This window comes from Odocoileus virginianus, chromosome 27 (assembly GCF_023699985.2).
Source record: "Odocoileus virginianus isolate 20LAN1187 ecotype Illinois chromosome 27, Ovbor_1.2, whole genome shotgun sequence".
NCBI lineage: Eukaryota > Metazoa > Chordata > Mammalia > Artiodactyla > Cervidae > Odocoileus > Odocoileus virginianus.
In genome coordinates, this window is record NC_069700.1 from 634080 (window position 1) to 647685 (window position 13606).

General features: G+C 45.5%; 1 long non-coding RNA gene across 1 annotated transcript; it reads left to right on the plus strand.

Moving 5' to 3' along the window:
* The first annotated feature begins 6090 nt into the window (after nucleotides 1-6090).
* Nucleotides 6091-11431, plus strand: LOC110126854 (uncharacterized). The gene is made up of 2 exons (XR_002310561.2): nucleotides 6091-6796; nucleotides 10643-11431. It is a non-coding gene; the product is annotated as an uncharacterized lncRNA (long non-coding RNA).
* The last annotated feature ends 2175 nt before the right edge of the window (nucleotides 11432-13606 follow it).

Here is a 13606-nt window from a genome sequence, read left to right on the forward strand (position 1 = left end):
AGACTGTCACAGCTCAGCAATGAAAAGCCACCACACTTAAAACTCTCAGCTTCCTCCAATGGACTCTTCATTCACAACAGCCCCTCCTAACTCCTCTTCTCCTCTATAAACAAGTTTTCCTCTGGATTTCCCTGGTGGTCCGGTGGTTAAGACTGTGTGCTTCCAATGCAAGGAGTGTGGGTTCCATTCCTGGACAGGGAACTGAGATCCCACATGTTGAACTGCATGACCAAAAAAGTAAATGAAATATAAAAAAAAATTTAAAAGTTTCCTTTCTTTTGCTTTATCAGACTTGCAGGTGGCTTGCCCCAGTTGCATAACCCAAATTGCAATGCTTCACTGCACCTGTATCAAGTTGTTTTGCTGGCAAAAATAACTCACTTTTATTGTTTTAGGTTAACACCGATGTGATGCGTAACAGAGTTATGATTTACAAACTTTATCCTCCTGACTTGCTGCAATGCTCAGGCCTCAAATGGACCACAGTGGCTGAACAATGAGAGCCAACTGATTCGGATTCTGCTGGTCCTCCTCAGCTGGCTTGGGGCGCAGTAACCACCCTAGGAGAGCCGCATAAAGCCTCTTGTCAGACTGAAACCTTCGGATCTTGACCTCACTCACAGACAAGTGTTCTTCCCTCCTAGGATGTTTCCCCAAATTAGGGGCATTGCTTGTAGTTTCTTGTTTGGGAGCAGACACTACTCACAACTAGTGCTCAAAGCCCCCGGCATGTCTCCCCCTCCGGGGGAGGGGTAGATATCTCACTCCAGTAGCTGATGGCCCCACCATCACCAGCATCTTTGGTTATAAAACTGTCTCAAGACCTAGATTTTGAGTTCCTGGAAAGGAGGTCCTCAATATGACTTATCTTCGATTCCTCAGTAGCTTGCATGTGGCACGTGTAAAGTTAGGTAGAAGCGCATACGTATTCATGAAGTGGTTTCAGAGGGAAATATCTCTGTGTAATCAGAGTGGTTTATCGAAAAGTTTGCTGCTGTGGTCAAAGCAACTAGGAGAGCTCAGAGATGGGTGTTTCTGCTGTGGTCTGGGATGATCTCTGAGAATCCTGAAATGCAGCTGGGCACGTGGTTTTGTCCCTGCCTCCTCTGACAGTTTCTTTCCAAATGTTCTTGATTGCCTGGGTGAAAAGGAATTAGTTATTAGGTTGGGGAGTTAGTTTTAAGGATATATGCATATTTAAAAAACCACAGATGAAAGCATCTAAACATTAAGACAGCTGTGATAATATGTCTACCAGTCACCGTTCCTGTCAGCAGTGAATTCCAGGTGCATCTTTGGCACTGCATCTTAAACCTGGGTCCTTCTGAACCAACCGTAGGTGTGCTTTAGGTGGGCTGGGGGCTCCGTCTGCGTGGCCTCTGTCCCTGCTGTCGCAGCTCCCTTCTCCATGCCAGCACCCCTGGGTTTTCTGAGCCTCCTTGCATCTTGGAAGACTGCGCACTCGTGAGGTTTTTTCTCATGAAGATGATGAGGAATAACCTTTACAGCAACGGTCCTCAACATGTTTGGTACCACGGACTGGTTTCGTGGAAGACAATTTTTCCACGGACCAGGGTGGGGGATGGTTTCCAGATGTTCAAGAAGATTCCATGTGCTGTGCATGTCATTTCTACTATTATTGTTACTACACCAGCTTCTCCTCAGACCGTCAGGCCTTAGATCCTAGCGGTCGGGGACCCCTGTTCTATAGAATGACTGTGACACCTTGTGGACATGGCTAGAACTGCACCCCAGCCTTGGCTCTGAGCAACAGCCCCACCTGTCTCGCCTTGGGGCGGGCCAGGGCTGTCTTCTCCAGCCTCTGCTTCCCATCCTCCCTCCCGCAAAGGCAAAAGTTGCAGGCTCGATTCCCGGTGACGAGGTGAGCCTGTTAGTCTGCTTCTGTCCTGGGCTGAGTGTGCAGGGTTGACAGGCATGGAGCGTGTCAGCTTCCCCGGGGGCTGGGGCCACTCCAGCCCAACTCCGTGTCCTTGGGTGACTTCACACAGAGGCAAGGAGCCTTGACGGTTCACCTTTGGCAGAAACACTTGTCTCCCCCAGAGACAGATTTCCACGGAAACCAAGCCCAGAGGGAGCATCTCGAGAGGCACTGTGTCAAGCAGAGTGTGGTAAAAACCGCACGAGGCGGAGGAGACGTTTGTCTCAGGATTGCTCCAGAAATGTGGACAAAATACAGAGGCAGTGGAAAAGCATGTTAACATTTAAAATGTTTCTGTTTGGTGGAAGTGAAAGGCCCTAGAAATGTGGCAGGCCATACATAGAGCACCTACTGTGTGCAAGGCATGATGCAAAGGCCTGGGAAGGGTCAGGTGTCAGATGGGAGCCCGCCCCCAGGGGTTTGCAGCCCGATGCACACAGATGGTCGCCCCAAAGAAGGGCACAGTAAGGTACACAAGATCAGGGCTGCATCACTGGGTAAAAACGCACGTGTGACTCTCGCTTCAGGGCCAATCAAATTACTTTAGGAGGCCAATCTGTTCTCACCTGGCTGCTCTATGATGTATTAAAATAAGCAGCAAGAAAAACAAAGCCATTCCAGGGTGAATGAAAGGCTCAGTCTGTCACCCTGGTTCTCAACTCCGTCCAAAGAGAAGTTCTCAAGCAGGTATGGGAGGTGGTAAGGCATGGGTTTATAGTGTTGGTGACAATCCAAGAGAAGGCTGGATGGCTTGGGAGACACGACTGCGGTTTACAACACGGGCTGCAAGTGTGGGTCACTCGGGGAGCTTTAAGAAGCACTGCTGTCTGCCCCACGCAGAGACTCTGATCCACTCGGCTCAGGGAAGGCGGAGGAGCCCGTGCACCGGGATTTATGGATTTCCCCCAGGTGATCGTAAGGTGCAGCCCAGTTATAGAACCACTGGGAGACCCTGTTCCCAGCACTTTCCCACTCCAGGTTCTGCAACACACACAGACAGACAGACACACACACAGACACACATACATACAGACACACAAACACACATACAAACACACATACACACATACAAACACACACACACATACAGACACACAGACACACACATACATACACACACAGACCACATACATACAGACACACACACACACAGACAGACAGACACACACACAGACACACATACATACAGACACACATACACACACAAACACACATACAGACACACAGACACACACACATACAGACACACACACACACACACACAAATACACACACAGACACGTACCACAGACACACAGACACATACACACAAACACACACACACAGAGACACACAGACACACAGACACACACAGACATACATGTAGACACACACACACACACACACACACACAGACACACACACAGACACACAGACACACACACATACAGACACACACACACACAGACACACATACACACACATACACACATACAGACACACAGACACATACACACAACAAACACACACACACAGAGACACACAGACACACAGACACACACAACACACACACACACACACTGACACACATACACACACAGACACACACACATACAGACACACACACACACAGACACACATACATACAGACACACACACACACAAACACACATACACACACATACACACACATACACACATACAGACACACAGACACACACACACAGACACACAGACAGACAGACAGACACACACACACACACACACAGACACACATACATACAGACACACACACACATACACACACACAGAGACACACCTACAAACACATACACACATACAGACACACAGACATACACATACATACACACACACACACAGACACACACAGACACACACACAGACACACACAGACACACACAGACACACACATACATACACACACATACACACACACACACATACAGACACATACACACACACACATACACAGACACACACACACAGATACAGACACACATACACACACATACACAGACACACACACAGACACACACACAGATACAGACACACACACACATACACACATACAGACACACATACACACACAGACACACACACATACACACACACTCTTGCCTCCGCTCTTGTAATTCTCAGCTTTGCATAAAATGGATTAAATATTAAATGGAGGGGGTGAGAGATTACAGAACATGCTAATGAAGACAGTCATGTCAATTTATTTCAGAAAAATTGGAAAAATGCAGAAGTCTCTCAATTCCATCACCCAAAGATAATCATTATCAACATTCTGGATTTTTACCCGATTTTTTTTTTCTATTTGGATGTGTGTGTATTACTTACAGTGTTTGGTGGGCATTTTCCTTTGCCATTTGGTAACCTTGGAAAGCATGGTTTAGAAATAATGGATGGTACTTAGTCATAGAGATGCATCATAATTTACTGAAATTGTAATTGGCATTTAAGTTGTTTTCCAACCTTCCTACTATTGTAAATAGCATTGTAATAAAGATGATTGTATGTGAAACTTCATGGATCTCTGAATACTTTTCCTTTAGGATTAATCCCTAGAAGTGAAATCGTTGAACCGAAGTATATCTGTATTTTTAAGGCTTTTGATAAACATGACTAAATTTTTCTGTAAGAATTGCACACCAATTTGCTATCATATCACAACTGCATAAAATTCAAAATTTCTTTGTGCTGCTGTTGAAAAAAAGTTTTTGCCAGTTTGATAAACCACAAAGGCATTTCACTATTATTTGAATTTGCACTTGGGTTATTGCTAGGACAGCTCAATGTGTGCCGTGTATATAATAGCCAAGAACATTTCATCTTCTATTACTTCCCAGCACATGTTAGCGTGAGTGGGAAGGGCTTATTCTTCTCAGGGTCCACGTGTCACAACTCTTGAAGGAGTTGTGGAACTGCAGTCTCTCTCATTGTCAAAATGGTTTGTCAAGACAATATTTTTAGAAAGCACACATTTTACGGAGTCAGATTTTATGTGGATGGTTAGCATGTTATTTTTCAAGGACAAGATTATTTAAAATACTGTTAAATAATGAACGGTCAGCAAATTCTCCCTCACCCCTGCTGATAATAACAGCAGCCGTAATTCACTGTACACTTACTAAGCACTTTGCCAACAGTGCTTCATTTCACACAGCCTCATGAAGTCCGCACCCGTCCCTGTGTTTCCATGACTGAGTGAGCCTCAGATATCCCAGGCATGTTGGCCGAGTTCACAGAGCCATGACGAAGGCAGAACTGAAGCTCGCTTTGAAACTGGCTTTAAAATCTGCTTTCTGAATCAGCATGCTGTTTCCTCTGGGGCAAAGCGAGGACTCTAGCCAAGGACACAGCGTTTCGGATAGTTCTGGCAAAGTGCTCCAGAAGGTAGGGGAAAGATCAGTTGTTGTACACGACTCTGGTGAAGAGGGGGTGGGTACAGGCAAGCACACATTTTGGCAGAAGGTGGCTGCTGGTCACAGGAGCAGGGGTCTCCATCAGTGATCTTAGCGCTTTTCTAGATATGAGAAGATGCAAGAAACTGGGCTCTTAAAAGCATCTCCTGAAAACATACAACTATCTGAGGGCCTGTTCTGCCAGTTTTCCCTGGAGCACAGGGTGACTCGCTCCTGATCTCTGCCCCAAATTCCTTTCAGGACATGTTGAAGGCCAGCGGTCTCAGCACCTTGTGACCTGATCCTTGCAGAGGCTGAGGGTGAGCGCCAGTCCTCAGCTGGCAAGGCTCAGGGGCTTTCCCCCGCCCGTGGTTCGTAACCCTGTTGCGTGTTATTGTCAGTGGAGAACTTTTAAAAAGCACTGAAGCCAAGTCATATAGTCCAGACAAGTTGAATCAGAATTTTGGGGGTGGTGCCCAATGATTTCTATGTTATAAATAAAGGCTCCCTGAGTCGTCATGCGCGGCCGGGGCTGAGAGCCAGTAAGGATCATGCAATGTGGCTAAGAAAACAGTCGTAATTTGTCAGGTTCAAATCCTCAGTGTCCCATGCTACTCATATCCCAGCCTGTGTTTTGGAACAAACCCATTTCTCTGAACTCAACTCAACATTCTTATTACTGATCCCTCCAGAGTCCCAGCCCCCCAACACCCCACCTCTCTCTCTTTCTGTCTCTCCCTCTCTCTCACACACACACACACTAGCCCAGAATCTTTGTTCATACAAGCAGTAGTGGGAGGCCAGGCCCAAATTAGGGTGTGTTCTTTGGACGCCAAGGTCAAATCCAGAGGTAAAACATTACTTCTCCAAAGGCTGCAGGAGATCAAGCAAAGAGAGATGATTTGAAAGGCAAACCTTAGGAGAGACTGATCAAAAGTTTGCTGATGGCCTCTCTGGTGGCTCAGTGCTAGAGAATCTGCCTGCCAGTGCAGGGCACACAGCTTCAATCCCTCTTCCGGGAAGATCCCCCATGCCTCGGAGCAACTAAAGCCCTGAGCCACGGCTCCTGACGCCTGTGCGCTAGAGTCCAGGAGCCGCAGCTGCTGAGCCCGGGTGCTGAACGACGGAGGCCCAAGCACCCTCCGGCCCGCGATGGAAGCCAGTGCGTCACAGCTGGAGAGCAGACGCCCTCAGAGCCACGTGAGAGAGCTGGGCAGCAGCAGAGACCCAGCACAGCCGGAAAATAAAAGTGAATGAATAAATTTATACTAAAAAACTTTGCCTGAGCGTCTTCCACCCAAAGAAGCAAGACAGAAAAGTATCCTGCCGACGAGGTACCGGGGATGGGAACCAGATGGTCTGGAAGCAGGGCGTTTGGGGACCACTGGGGATGCTGGTTCTGAGACAAAGGGAACCATCCCTGCAGAGAGCACCACCTCCTGGCTCAGAGGTGAGTTTTCTTCGCTTTTCTTTAACATTAAGGGGAAAAAAAAAGGAATCAAAGCTGAAACCAGGAGATTGCACACACACATTGAATTTCCATCTTAAAAAACACCAGAAGCTTTGGCAACACCAGGCCACTGTTCCCACATGGTCACAGGGAGAGGCCCTGGGTAGCAATTCCCTACTGCCAAGGGAAGAGGGGGTCTCCAGCCCCCACAGCCCCCACAGGGCCCAGGACATCTGTTCAGGTGAAGTGACCACCAGTCCCAACACTCGTTAGCATTTGTGGCCTCTGATGTAAGATTCCAAACCAGCCTGGACGTGAAGCAGTCTCCGAGCGCCAAGTTTTCATTTGTTGGTTTTCACAGCAGCCTTTGCTGGGCTCCAGACATCCCTGCAAGACGCTATGGCTGCAGACCTAGTCTCTCTCCTTCCCTGGGGAGCTGTGTGGGCAGCAGGCGGCATTAGGGCCCCTTCTGGCTCGGGGTCTGAGGGGGAGAGACCCCCGCTGTGTGTGTCATGACACTTCCCCGGGAGCATCATAACGGCCCAGCGTGCGTGGGCACACCTCCCGAGGCCGCCCCAAGGCCAGAGTTCTCAGAAAAAGTCAAGTGAACTAACTGTTCCTCCCAAGGACGAGGGTTTTTTTTTCCCCCTTCTGAGTTGGCCTGGCCTTTTTTCTTGAAGGTTTATTTCTGTATTTTTCTTGAAAGACATGGCCATCAAGTTGTTTAAATTTGACTGGTTAAGGGGAAAGTCTGAATGCTCTGAGTCTTGTGCACCTTCCAGCAGATCCTTGAAGACGTCGTGATAGCAAAGCAAGGCAGTTCAGATGTTCCGTGAAGATCCTTCCTCCTGGGGTCTCTGTGCTTGTTGTAGAAATCAGTCATTTTAAACAAACACACCAGTAAGTACAGAAATGCCAGAGCAACTTGCTGCAATATGTCAGTGAAAGGGCTAAATTCTTACAGCCATGCACTTGAAGTTTATTAATAAAATAATACTTCGTCCTACGTATGCTAAGTCTTAAGAAAAAATACCCCAAAATTGGATAAGTAAAAGGATGACTGTGTCCTTTTATCGTCATTTTCAAGCATCGTCTAAAGGGAGTCATCCACTGTCTCACTTACTTTCTATGATTGGTTAGGTGTTAGAAACACTTCCGAGGTGGCTCAATGGTAGAGAATCTGCCTGCAATACAAGAGACATGGGTTTGATTCCTGGGTTGGGAAGATCCCCTGGGGAAGGGAAAGGCAACCCACTCCAGTATTCTTCTCTGGGAAATCCCATGGACAGAGGAGCCTGGCGGGCTACAGTCTATGGGGTCGCAAAAGAGCCAGACATGACTTAGTGACTCAACAACAACAACAACAATGACAACAGATGTTAGAAATTAGATGTCGACATGGAGATTTATAAGCTGGAAATGATTTGTGTGTCCAGGAGGGATACATTTTTTTTTCTTCTTTAGAAACTATAGTGACAGAAGTTTTGGTTTCATTGCCCTGCAGATAGAAAAATCTGTTTTATGTCTAACTTAACAATCTTATTATAGCTTTATATTGTTCAGGAGTCAGTCTTTCCAGTTCTCTTTGAGTAAGCTTTGCAATTCTGCCAGTTTTTTTTTTTTTTTTTATTAATGAATAAAGCAAGTTTTGGAAGCATGTTCTTTCTATATTAGTATAAAGCAGTCTTGTTTTTAACTTAAAAGAATGATACTGTGGAACTAGCCTTATCCTCCAGAAGCATTTTCTGCGGCCCGATCTCCTGTTCATAGTGCGGAGCTTCTTGCTGGCTTGCTGTGGCTGCATCGGCAGAACTTTGTAAGTGCTCTTGTCGTTAATGTAGTTAATGCATGTGTGTGCATGCTCTATCAGTCATGTCCCACTCTTTGCGACCCCACGGACTGTAGCCCGCCAGGCTCATCTGTCTATGGGGATTCTCCAGGCAAGAATACTGAAGTGGATTGCCATGCCCTCCTCCAGGGGATCTTCCCAACCCAGGGATCCAACCCACATCTCTTATGCCTGCTGCATTTTGGCAGGCGGGTTCTTTACCACTAGCGCCACCTGGAAATATGAGGTCAACGCTTGGTTGAGGAAGAGAGGACTGATGGATTAGCTTCCGTTTAGGTCAGGGGTCCACAGCCTCTGCGATCTAACACCTGATGATCTGAGGTGGAGCTAATGTAGTAATAATAGAAATCAAGTGCCCAGTAAATGTCCTGTGCTTCAATCATCCTGAAACCATCCTTTGCTCCCTGGTCTCATGGAAAAATGGTCTTCCAAGAAACTGGACCCTGGTGCCAAAAAGGTTGGTGACACTGGTTTAGGGGAAGAAAAGGCAGATGAGGTTATTCCCGGATAGAGCAGACATCATTTCCTACTGTCTCTGCTCCATCTCCGACGCAGTCTTTTCAGGTTAGCTCTTGCGGTGGAAGCAGAGTATTTACTACATTGGACCCATGAGTCTTTCGGAGGCTCTTTTTTATCCTCTCTACCCCATTTCCACGCGTCCTGACAGCTGAGAGGAGGAGGCTCAGAGGCCGTCTGGCTGGGCCACAAGGGAGGGTCAGTAGACTCCTAAAAAATGATGCTCCTGAAGAGCTCGGGATGGAGTCAAAGTCTTATTTCAAATGGGTTGGGAGGTTGGCTTTACTGTACAGGGAATAAGTTACTTACTAATTGTAACGAGTAACTGTGTAACCTATTCTAAGACGGTGCTGGGGTCTGTTTAAATATTTTTACATGCACCGTTTCAGGGAAAATGTATTCTCTTCCAAATATCGGGATAGGTTTAGAAACTTACATGTAACGAATCATCTATGAAATGATACAGCAAGCAGGGAAATGCTTTGCAAACTATATAGTGTTTTATTTTGCCATGAATGTTACTTATTATCAGTACAGTAATTCAATGTAACCTGAATGTCCCCAAGTCTGCAGATAACTGAGAGGTGACAATTCTCTTGCTAACCGAATAGAAAAACTCAAGTCCACACCCCACATTTGGTTTCAGTAAGTTCAGTCCCCTCCCAAGTATTTCTGAGAAGTGCCAGCGAACGCCTATCAGCTATGGTCTCCGGTCACCAGTTGGTCCTGTCCACGCCGGCAGCCGGGTCCTCTCCCCGGCTCCTCCCGACACGTCTTTACCGCCTCCTGTCTTCCTGTGGACAATTCACCTGCTTCCTTTGTTTCCTAAGAAAGTGCCAAAATAAACCAGACCCTAATTAACAGCTAATAAACATTTGCTGAAACCTCTGGTGGTTACTAGAGAGGAATTAAGATGCAAATTAGGAAACAATTCAAAATACTCCTCAGGCCCTGCCTCTCAGCACATTTCTGGGGTCCACTTAGAGCCAGGGTCCTTTCTATGTCCTTGATCTTTTTCCAGAAGGAGCTGAAAGGTATTCAAAAGTAGGTCATTATCCACTTCTCAGGGACTAGCCTTTCCTATTACGATACACAGAACTTCAGTTCTCTTACCAGAACTCCCCATTGCAGCCAGCCCCTCAGGTCTTCTGTTCATAACCAACAACTCCCCAAAGACTTGCTTCTCTAGACAAAGGACCTGCTCCCCCTTTGGGGGGCACCCCCTCATCCTCCTGCAACGAACGTGGAGGTGGCTCCAGCCAGACTCCCATCTCCATTAACATCAGTTGGATGGAGAAAGTAAGTTGTCAAGGTTAGCTAGACTTTGAGCTGCCTTCTAGAATACCTGATTTGATTTTTGTATATTAACCATGTATGAAATAGCCTTGCTAAATTCAACCATTGATTCTGAGAGTTTGTGGATGGTTTTGAGCATTGTATGTACACAGTCATTATTTTACCTTTTTTTTTTTATTTTACAGAAACTTTATACCTTCTGTATTTCTGGCCGCTTTACAGAGACCAGTACTACCGACACAGTTGACAGGAGCAACGATTGTGGCCTTTCCTGTCTGGTTCAGTCTGAAGGTCGGGGGAAAGTGCTCAACATTTCCATTTTATGCATATTATTGGCGGCAGGCTTTTGAATTTTCTCTTCACCAGATTAAGGAAATATTCTTCTAGGTCTAGTTTGCTAAGTTCTTTTAAATTTTTATTATAAGTGAATATGAAATTTTATCAAATACATTTTCTGTCTTTATTGAGATGATTATGTGTGTCCCTCATTCTGTTAATGTGGTGAATTGCACTGACTGATTTTTGAATGTTAAATCAATCTTGCCTTCCTGGAATAAACCATACTTTCTGGGTTTGATTTGTTACTCTTCAGTTTTGAATTTTTACATCTTAGTCTGACAGAAGTTGGCCTATAATTTTACTTTCTTGTTATATCTTTGACAAATCATGGTATCAAGGCCTTGTAAAACAAGTTGGAATGTATTCCCGTGTTACCTGTTTTCTAAGAGTTTGTATAAGAGAGATATGGGGGAATTTACAAGCAGTCTTGCTTGGACTAGACTTCTCTTTGTGGAAAGGTTTTTAATTATGGATTCAGTTACTTTTACAGATCTAGAGGGCCTTTTCTATTTTTTGATGACAATTTTAGTAAGTTGTGCTTTTCAAGAGATTTTCCCATTTCATCTATGTAGCAAATGTATTGGCATAAAATTGTTTATAATATCCTGGTCTTTTTAATACATATTGAATCTTGACATTGTCCATTTATAGTCTCTTCCTTCATCTTTCCTCTTATTCTCGATAAGTATGACTGGGGGGGGGTTCAATTTCACTATTGTTTAGTTGCTATGTCATGTCCGACTCTTTTGTGATCCCATGGACTGTAGCCCACCAGGCTCCTCTCTCCATGGGATTTCCCAGGCAAGAATACTGGAGTGGGTTGTCGTTTCCTTCTCCAGGGGATCGTCCCAACCCAGGCGATGAACAGGCCTCTCTTGCATTGCAGGGGGATTCTTTACCACTGAGCCACTAGGGGTCTTTGCAAAGAACCAACCTTTGACTTTGTGGGTTTTCTCTCTTGCTCATTTGTTTTCTAGTTCATTGCCTCCTGCTCTTACCTTTATTATTTCCTCCCTTCTATCTTATTTGTATTTAATCTCTTATTCTTTTCTAGTTTCTTTGTGTTTTTTTTTCATTTTTTTGAGTTATAATTGATATGTAACATGTTAGTTTCAGGTATGCAACGTAATGATTGGATATTTATATTCACTGAGAAGTGATTGCAAAAATAAGTCTAGTTAGTGTCCATCCTCACACATAGTTAAAAAAACACTTTTTTCTTGTGTTGAGGACATTTATGTATTTATTTTTACCAGATTGCAGAAGGTTTGATAGTGTCCCCAAAGGTATGCCTAAGTGGTAACCCCCATAACCAGCAGAGGTGATCTTCTTTGGAAACAATCCTTGCATGTGTGATTGTGGACTTTGAGATGAGGTCACCCCAGGGTGGGTGGGCCCTTATTTGTGCTCTGCCGTGTCTGACTCTTTGGGACCCCATGGACTGTAGCCCACCAGGCTCCTCTGTCCAAAGAATTTTCCAGGCAAGAATACTGGAGTGGGCTGCCATTTCCTACTCAAGGGAACTTTTAAAATTTACTCTCCAAGCAACTTTCAAGAATGTAACACAGTATTATTACTATAGTCTCCATGCTGTGCATTACAGCCCCAAGATTTACTAATTCTGTAACCGGGAAATTTGCACCTTCTGGCCCTTCACGCGCCTGTCGCCCCCTCCCTCCTTCCTCTGCCTCTGGAATCACTGATCCATCTGTCCATGAGCTCTGTCTTCGCTGTTTTCCAAGGTTTCACACATGAGGGCACGCAGCATTTGTCTTTCTCCATCTGACTTATTTGGCTTCCCAGGTGATGCTGGTGGTAAAGAATCCGCCTGCCAATGCAGGAGACACAAGAGAGGAGGGCTCCATCCCTCAGTCAGGAAGGACCCCTGGAGAAGGAAACGGCAACCCACTCCGGTACTCCTGCCTGGAGAGTCCCATGGACAGAGGAGCTGGTTGCTACAGGTGGTGTGCGGACCGACGGAAGTGCATCTGACTTATTTCACTCAGCGTAAGGCCCTCGATGTCCTTCCATGTTGTTGCAAATGGCAAGATTTCTTTTTTTTTAATGGATGAATAATATTCCATCGTGTGTGTGTGTGTGTGGACATATGTGGATATAAAATACCACATCTTCTTTATTCACTCATGTCCCAGTGTTCTTTTAAGCCAGGTTTTTAACTGTTTTTCACTGGGAGCATTTGCCCAGAGAACTAACCCATCGTTTCAAAGCACTAGGATGTGCTTTTCTTATGGGTTGCCATAACTGCCATATTGCTGGGGAAAAAAGAGTTCCCACAATATATGATTTTGTTTTCTAAACTCATCTTCTGAGCATATGTCTCTTAGCCGAATAGGTTGAGACTATAAATATTTAAGGATTCAAGTCTCTTTTAATCATCACTTGGGGATTTTTTTCCTGAATAGTTTAAAATTTCTGCTCTTAATTTACTGTCAGCTGTCTTTCTCCCCTTCCCCTCTAACATGAATCAGGCAGTTGGAACATGACCCTCTGAACAGCTGTGAACTCAGCACGCTGTGATGAGATGCAAGGGCAGCGACGCGGCTTCAGGTTCTGCTGCAAATCATCTCGCGTTCTTTGCCTCTGTATTGAGGGCATGGAGATCAGAGGTGATTTGTTGTCTTATTTACACATAAAATGCGGGGGGAAGCCGTTCTACACTTCGCTGGAAGCATTCACCAAAGACGCAGTCTCTGAACAAGCACTTGGGGATCTGGGGATTAGACGTGAATCCAGAATGGCCACAGAAAGGTTATTTCAGCCAATTAACAGAATCCAAGGAAACTATTATG